At 38.6% G+C, this 8,461-nt stretch overlaps 1 pseudogene across 1 annotated transcript; it reads left to right on the top strand.

Annotated features, from left to right (window-relative positions):
• Window positions 1–1,490: 1,490 nt before the first annotated feature.
• Window positions 1,491–2,605, top strand: LOC308265289 (ubiquitin carboxyl-terminal hydrolase 12-like; annotated as a pseudogene). The gene has a single exon. The product of its transcript is annotated as a ubiquitin carboxyl-terminal hydrolase 12-like (transcript).
• Window positions 2,606–8,461: the final 5,856 nt, after the last annotated feature.

The raw sequence follows: 8,461 nt of genomic DNA, 5'->3' as shown, positions 1-8,461 counted from the left end.
GAATGACATGTTTTTCTTCTTCTTTTTAGCTGCATAAAATTCCATTGTGTGTATTTCCTATAATTTTGTGATCCATTCATCTCTTGATGGAGACCTAGGTTGGTTCCATATTTTGACTATTGCGAATTATGCTGCTATGAACATGGGTATGCATACATTAATGTGGTTCTCTGATTTCAACTCCTTTGGAAAGATACCCAGAAGTGATATAGCCAAATCATATCATGGATCCATTCCTAGTCTTCTAAAGAATCTCTGCAATGATCTCCATAGCAGCTGAACTAGATTGCACTCCCACCAACAGTGTAAAAGAGTTTCTCTTTCCCTGCATCCTCGCCAGCATTTGTTATTTGATTTCATTATGCTTGCCACTCTGACTGAGGTTAGGTGGAATCTCAGCAATTTTTCTTATTGCATTTTTTTCCCATTCAATATGATGTTGGATTTGGATTTATTTGCATCTCCCTGATGGCTAATGATGCTTAACATCTTTTCATGTAACTATTGGCTATTTGTATCTCTTTTTTGTGAAGTGTCTATTCAATTCAGTTGCCCATTTCTTTTTTTTTTATTTTTTATTTTTGTTTATTGGTGCACTGTATTCATACATCATAGTGGGATACAAAAAAAACTTTTGTAGACATACATGCACACATCGCCCAGTCAGCCCCCACCCGATCCCCACCCCATACCCTCCCCATCTATCCTTCCCATGCTTGGCTTAGTGGTTGACATCTAGTATTATAGCAATTTATCCAAAATTAAAAATGATAATCTCACATAACAGTTTCATTTGTCTGATACCAAGCTTTTGATAACTTAGAGATAACATTTCAATATTTCTTTTTGCTTTCTTTCTTACCAGGGAATATTTTTTCTTTTTTTTCTTTTAGGTGAAACTATCATATATTTATATACTTATTTTTCAGGAAAAAAAATCTATCCTGATATGGAATATGGATTCTAGATACCCAAAACGATCTTGCAAAAGAACAAAGCTAGAAGATATATATTTTCTGATTTCAAACCATATAAAGCTACAATAATTGAAACAGTGTAGTACTGTTCTAAAGGCAGATATATAGACCATTGGAGTTAAATAAAAGCCTAGAGATAAATTCTTCCATATATTTTCAAGTTATTTTTGACAAGGTTTTCACGAACATTTGGTGGAGGAAATACTAAGCTTTTAACTAAATATTGTTGAAAAATAATAATTACATGAGAAAGAATAAAATTGGACTCTTACCTAATCCCATATACAAATATTAACTCAAAATAGATAAAAGACGAGCGGGGGCTGGGGCCGAGGCCGGGAGTGCCTGAGCGCCAGCGCAACGACGGCAGCTGCAGCCGCAGGCTCCGTGCGTGGGTCTGGTGCCTCGGGGTCCGCCCGCGGGTTGCGGTGAGAGCGGGTGGCCGGGCTGCCCTCCTCCCCCGCCCTCCGCCACCGCCGCTGCTGTGATTGGGTGGAAGATGGCGCTGGGCGGATGGAAATCCTAATGACAGTCTCCAAATTCGCCTCCATCTGTACCATGGGCGCCAATGCCTCAGCATTAGAGAAAGAAATTGGTCCAGAACAGTTTCCAGTCAATGAGCACTATTTTGGATTAGTCAATTTTGGGAATACCTGCTACTGCAATTCAGTTCTTCAAGCACTTTATTTTTGTCGTCCATTTCGGGAAAAAGTTCTAGCATACAAGAGTCAGCCTAGGAAGAAGGAGAACCTTCTTACGTGCTTAGCAGACCTCTTCCATAGCATAGCCACTCAGAAGAAAAAGGTTGGAGTAATACCTCCTAAGAAGTTCATAACAAGATTACGGAAAGAAAATGAGCTTTTTGACAACTACATGCAACAAGATGCTCATGAGTTTTTAAATTACCTACTAAATACAATTGCTGATATTTTACAAGAAGAGTGAAAGCAGGAAAAACAAAATGGTCGCTTACCTAATGGTAACATTGACAGTGAAAATAACAACAGCACACCAGACCCAACGTGGGTTCATGAGATTTTTCAGGGAACATTAACTAATGAAACCAGATGTCTTACTTGTGAAACTATAAGCAGCAAAGATGAAGATTTTTTAGACCTTTCTGTTGACGTGGAACAAAACACATCAATTACTCACTGTTTAAGGGGCTTTAGCAACACAGAGACTCTGTGCAGTGAATACAAGTATTACTGTGAAGAGTGTCGCAGCAAACAGGAAGCACACAAAAGGATGAAGGTGGAAAAACTTCCCATGATTCTAGCTCTACACCTGAAAAGATTTAAATATATGGATCAACTTCATCGATACACAAAACTTTCTTACCGGGTAGTTTTTCCTTTAGAACTCCGTCTGTTCAACACTTCAGGTGATGCAACCAATCCTGACAGAATGTACGACCTTGTTGCTGCTGTGGTTCACTGTGGAAGTGGTCCCAATCGAGGCCATTATATTGCAATAGTTAAGAGTCATGATTTTTGGTTATTGTTTGATGATGACATTGTAGAAAAAATAGACGCACAAGCTATTGAAGAATTCTACGGTTTGACATCAGATATCTCGAAGAACTCTGAGTCTGGTTACATCCTTTTTTTTATCAGTCTCGGGACTGAGGGGGAACCATGATGAAGAGATACTTTCTGCCTCATTTCTTCTCTTGTTATTTTGGAAAGGATCAAGCACTGATTTTTCAAGAAAAGAGAAATGCAGGAAGCTCAGGGGGCAGTAGCACACTTTGCACACAATACAGCAAAGACTCTGGATGAACAAGCCCTTCCTATCATGGTAGTTGATTTATTTGTTCAGGTATCATGCGGTCTGTGCAGTTCCATACAACAAGGACATGGAATCAGAGATACCAGCTCCTCTTGTAAAACAGCCTTCTGGTTATTGGCACGCATTTTCTCTTTATTAATTGCACCAATAATGATTTGGATTCCTTGAGGGTGCAGTAGAAAGAATTGGCCTCTGTGCTGGGTTGTACTATGGTTTAAGGAGGTGATGCGGAGCACGCTGCACACATGCCTGTGTTTGGAATGTCTTTTCAAGCACGAACCAGAAATGTTTTTGGGCCCAACACTTGCAATTGCCTTCCTGATGTAAAAAAAAAACTAACGGATACTAGAACCCAGTGTCAGGAAGACAAATATGTTTTGCTTCTCTGAAGAAGCTTATTTTAATATACAGTATATGTATATGTAAGGAACAATTGGTCAAAAGTGGCTTTTTGTTTCCCCAAGGGGAAAGACTGGCTTTGTAATTATAATTTTTCCTTATTTATTTTACTTTAAACTGGTAGAGTCTAAGTATTGTATGAAGTGCCCATGATTCTGTCAGTAAGTTTTAGCATATTTTTATTAGTTTTGTCAGTTTTAAGTATTCCTTTTGTTTGTTTCTATTTTTAAGGTTACTTTTAAGTTCAATCTGAAATCACTAAGATACCTTGAGAAAAATTGCAGTGAGAGAAGGTAAATATTCTTTTTCAGAAGGAACTGATATCTCTGGCTAAATATGTTTTCCTTTGTCATAGTTTATAAGTCAGTTATTTTGCTCAGCTTTAATTTCAGTAAAACAAAAACTCAAATTTCATGTAGTTCTTGGAATGATAAAAGCAATTTTGGTGCAATGGTGATATGCCAGTCTTTAGAATTCTTAAATACTCTAATATTTCATGTTGAGCCATGTTTGAAAAATTTATGTCATCACAATATATTATTTTCTAATGTCATTTCTTTTACCTTGGAAAGAAATACTCTATTCACCATAGCCCTAGCAGCCTGGATAGTAGTTAAAAACTTTCTGAAGATTACATTTTGATGAAGTAGACCAGAGATCCAAACACAAGTTCTTCTTCCTCTAGTCTTATAAATCTGATTGGAAGATTGCTCAGAATTTAAAATTCATGCTTAAGACTTTATTTTGTTGGAGGTTTTAAGAAGTAATATATGTAATGTAAATGTATGTAAACCATTGAAGTTGACATTTTTTCCATGAACCAGTCAGTTAATAGTGGCCGGATGTAACTTGCAGAAAATAATTGAAAATTATGTTAAAAATAATAGCAATCAAGCATTGGATATTCCTAATCACTCTCCTTTTCAGGTGGTAATTTTTCTCCCTAATTTTCTAAAGTTATTTTACTAAAACTGTTGACTATGGAAAAAACACAAGAGAGGTTTTTTGTGCTGCTATTTTAACATTTATTATCTGTATCTTTTAGCTCAGGAAATGACTTCACCTATTCATCCCATAAACAGATCTTTAACAGGGTCACTTAACTAAGTGGGCTGCTTAGACAGTTGTGCTGGGAGAAAATTATGATATTTGGTATTTCTACTAAATATCAAAAGTATTTTGACAAACTTGTTTTTAAGATACAGTTTCTTAACGCCTTACCCTGGCTGGAGGTGTTTTGTACAAATCATGTACAGCCTGCCAGATCTATCGACATTGCACAGAGAATCACAACCAAGCATGTGAGGACCGTCAGAGCAAGTGGAGGTGCTTGGGGTTTGAGGGCTTAAACCAAATTGTCTTAGAACTTAAAGCTGGAGTTCTGCAGCTTTCTATACAGAGGACAATGGTGAAATGAAAGAGAGTCAGTTTCAACATCAGCTCGGCCACAGCATGTATAAGACAGATAGATGAAGTCATTTGCATAAAGGTACAGCATTGAGATCAACTGTTGTGTTTGTTCTCACATCTTTGCATTTAATAAAAACAAGGAATGGTAAGTTAAATTTCAGAGTAGAGCAAGTTCTGGCATTTGTGTTGAGTTCCGTGGTAGTCACACGCTTTGTTCACATCGACACCATGTTTTGTATTATGATTTGTCAGAGGAGGCACTATGGGTGATGGTTCTAAATTCACTTTTTACTCTTAGTGCAGCTGGATCTAAGTAAAATGTTTTGAACCTTACCATAAACTCGATATACTTTAAAATATATAGGGTTAGGGTTGGGAGAAAAACATACAGATGTAATAAGTAAGAAAAGTGACCCATCTAGAGAGCATTGTAAGGTTGTCTGTTGGTTGGCTGTGATTAAAATGAGGGGCAGGTTCAAGTTGTAAATGGGCTGATTGCTATAGAACTATGTACATGTTTTTGGGATAGCTGTCCCATATTTTGTATATTGGAATAAAAAGTTTCTATAAATTATCATAACGAAAAGTAAATATTTGAAATTAAGTCCTATTTCCAAGTCACATGGTTTCTGTCTTAGAAATGTGACCTTTAGAAGATTACTTGAGACAGGAACCAGGAGGCTTTAGGAAAATGGAGGGAAAGAAATGTACTATATATGAGTCTCGTGGCCTCTAATCATCAGTATAGGGTTTTTTCTTTCCTTGATGGCAGTAGAAAGACCTCATTTTCATAACATACTACTCTTGCTATTTTGTTTAAAGATACTGTTCATTAAGGATTCTCTCCTGAGGTATTTGGCTGGGAGCTGGGAGGCTTAGGAGCTTGGGTCCTGGCTCTTCAGTGAACTTAACTGTGTGACCCTGGGAGAGTCACTTAACCTCTCTGTGCTTCAGTCTCCTGTCTTGTAAAATGGGAGTCATACCTACCTCACAGGGTTGTTGTGGGGATTCATTAGAGAAAATGTCTGTAAAGTATCTAAGGTTCTCGAAGAAGGCGCTATATAAATACAAAATAATATCTATTAAAGTTGGTTTATTTGTGAAAAAAAATAGATAAAAGACCTAAATATAAATCTTAACACTATAAACTTTTAGAAGAAAATATGGGTCATAAAACCTCATGACATTGATATTGGCAGTGTTTTCTTGGATATGATTTCAATGACACAGGCAACAAAAGGGTAAACAAACTCCCTAGAAAATAAAAAATATTGTATATCCAAAGACAATGTAGACAGAGTTAAAAGTTACTGATAGAATGGGATAAAATATTTCCAAATTCTATATCTGAAGGTATATTAATATTCCAACTAGAAATCCTAAAAATTAGCAACAATAAAAGCAAACAATACAATTTAGAGATAGGTAAAAGACTAACATAAATAATGAATCTCCACAGATAACCAATCTTAGTTGTCTGTTGGATGGAAAATCTTGTGTCTCTGTGTTACCTATTTCTTCTTTGTAGTTAATCTCTTTGAGTATTTTCTCTAGCGCTGGTTTTGAAGACATAAATTCCTTCAGTTTCTGTTTGTCATGGAAGCTTCTTATTTCTCCATCTAATTTGATAGAAAGTTTTGCTGGGTAGGAAATTTTTGGCTGGAAGTTGTTTTCTTTCAGAGTTTGGAATATGTTACTCCAAGCCCTTCTGGCTCTCATGACTTGGTTTGGGAAGTCTGGAGTGGTTCTGATTGGTTTGCCTCTGAATGTCACTTGGCCCTTTGTTTTTGTTGCCTTTAAGATTCTCTGCTTGGCTTCCACATTGGTCATTTTGACAATTATGTGGCGTGGGGATCCTCTTCTCTGATCCTGTCTAAAGGGAGTTCTATAAGTTTCCTGGACCTGTGTATTGACCTCTTGCTCTACGTTTGGAAAATTTTCTGCTATTACTTCCTTGAAGAGATTGTTGATCCCTTTGGTTTCACCTTCTTTTCCCTCCTCTATTCCAGTTATTCTTAGGTTAGCTCTCTTAAAATGGACCCATATTTCTTCAATGTCAGATTCCTGGTGTTGGACTTTTTTTCTAGATTAGAAATTATGCGTTGATTTTTGGATTGATCATCTTCTAAGAGCAAGATTCTGTTCTCCATGTGGTTTAATCGGTTGTTTGTACTTTGAATTGAGGCCTTTACTTCATTAATTGCATCCTTTATCTCTTTTTTGCTCTCTCTGAATTCTTTTCTAAACACCTCTATTATTTCTACAGTTATTTTCCTGATTTGATCTTCTAGAAATCTTTGATTTTCTGTTTTATTGGGTTCTGATGTTGTGGGGTTGTGGGCATTCATTGCTCCATTGTTATTCCTCTTTCCCATGATTGTGGAAGTTTGTGCCTTCTCTGGGTTCTTCCCTTGGGTCACTATGACTTCACTTAAGGTGCTCTGGATCTCAAGTCTGTGGTATCTCAGACCCCACTACTCCTTTACTGGGTTGTATCACAGAGTCTCAGACCCAGGGAGTCGATAGAGGCTGTTTTAGACTATGGGGGGGTGCCAGGTTGGGCATTCTCCTATGGTGTGATATCTCTGCCACTGCCACTCCCCCACTAGGCCAAGTCCCAGGGAGTGCAGTACTGGGATTTCTCCTCTAGGGCCTGCAATTTGACTCACTGTTGTTGAGTACGCAGATGGAGCTGTAGTGGACTCTGTGAGTTCGCTGCTGCTGCTGCCAGTGGCAATATGGCGCCGCTGTCACGCCCTCGGCCGTGAGGCTGGTGTATTTCTTCTCTGGTTTTGAGCTCCGCTTTGAGTCCCTGCAGCGTGTGCTGAGCTCAGCCACTGGGAGCTTTAGATGCTTCCTGCACCGAAAAATCTGCCGAATACTGCCCGGCTTTTCTGCAGCGGCTCACCTCGGCTCACTGTCCACCGCTTCTCTCTGGATCCTGGTGGGCTATTGAGCGTGTTGGTCTGTAGCCATAGCTGTCCAGTGAAGTTGCCACTGCCACTGGCAGTAAGGCGTTGCTGCCATGTCCTTGGCCGTGCGGCCAGCGTATCTCCTCTGTGGCTCTGAGCTCTATTATGAGACCCCCTCCTCTCTGGAGCCTGGTGATTCTTTTGTTTCTCTGGTGATGATGTTTTCTGGCTATGAAAGGCGCTGATTTTGTGGTAATGGAGATTTTTGTTAGTGGGGCTCTTAAGCCCTGCTTTTCTCGGTCGCCATCTTCCCGGAAGTCCTCAGTTGCCCATTTCTTGACGGGGTTATTTGTTTTGCTACTACAGTCTTTTGAGCTCTTTGTGTATTCTAGATATTAGCCCTCTATCAGAGTGGTAGCTGTTAAGATTTTCTCCCATTCTGTAGGCTTTCTCATTAGGTTTTTGATGGTTTTCTTTGATGAGCAGAAAATTTTAGTTTGATGTCATCCCACTTGTTAATTCTTGCTTTAATTTCCTGTGCTTTGGGGACCTTGTTGAGAAAGTTACTGCCTGTGCCAATATGTTGTAGTGTTGAACCTATGCTCTCCTCTAATAACTTCATAGTCTCTGGTCTAATTTCTAAGTCTTTGATCCATCTCGAGTTGATTCCTGTGCATGGTGAGAGGTAGAATTTAGATCCATCTTTCTACAAATGGATAGCCAGTTCTCCCAGCACCATTTGTTGAAAAGGCTGTCTTTTCTCCAGCATATGAATTTGGCCCCTTTGTCAAAGATCAATTGACTATAAGTGTGTGGGTTTGTTTTTGTATCTTCTATTCTGTTCCATTGATCAGTCTGCCTGTTGTTGTGTCAATACGATGCTGTTTTTACTACAATTGCTCTTTAGTATGATTTGAAGTCAGGGATTGTGATTCCTCCTGCATGGTTCTTATTGCTGAGGATTACTTTAGC

Source organism: Muscardinus avellanarius (assembly GCF_963383645.1).
Source record: "Muscardinus avellanarius genome assembly, chromosome: 7".
Lineage (NCBI taxonomy): Eukaryota > Metazoa > Chordata > Mammalia > Rodentia > Gliridae > Muscardinus > Muscardinus avellanarius.
This window is presented reverse-complemented; position numbering and strand designations above follow the sequence as displayed.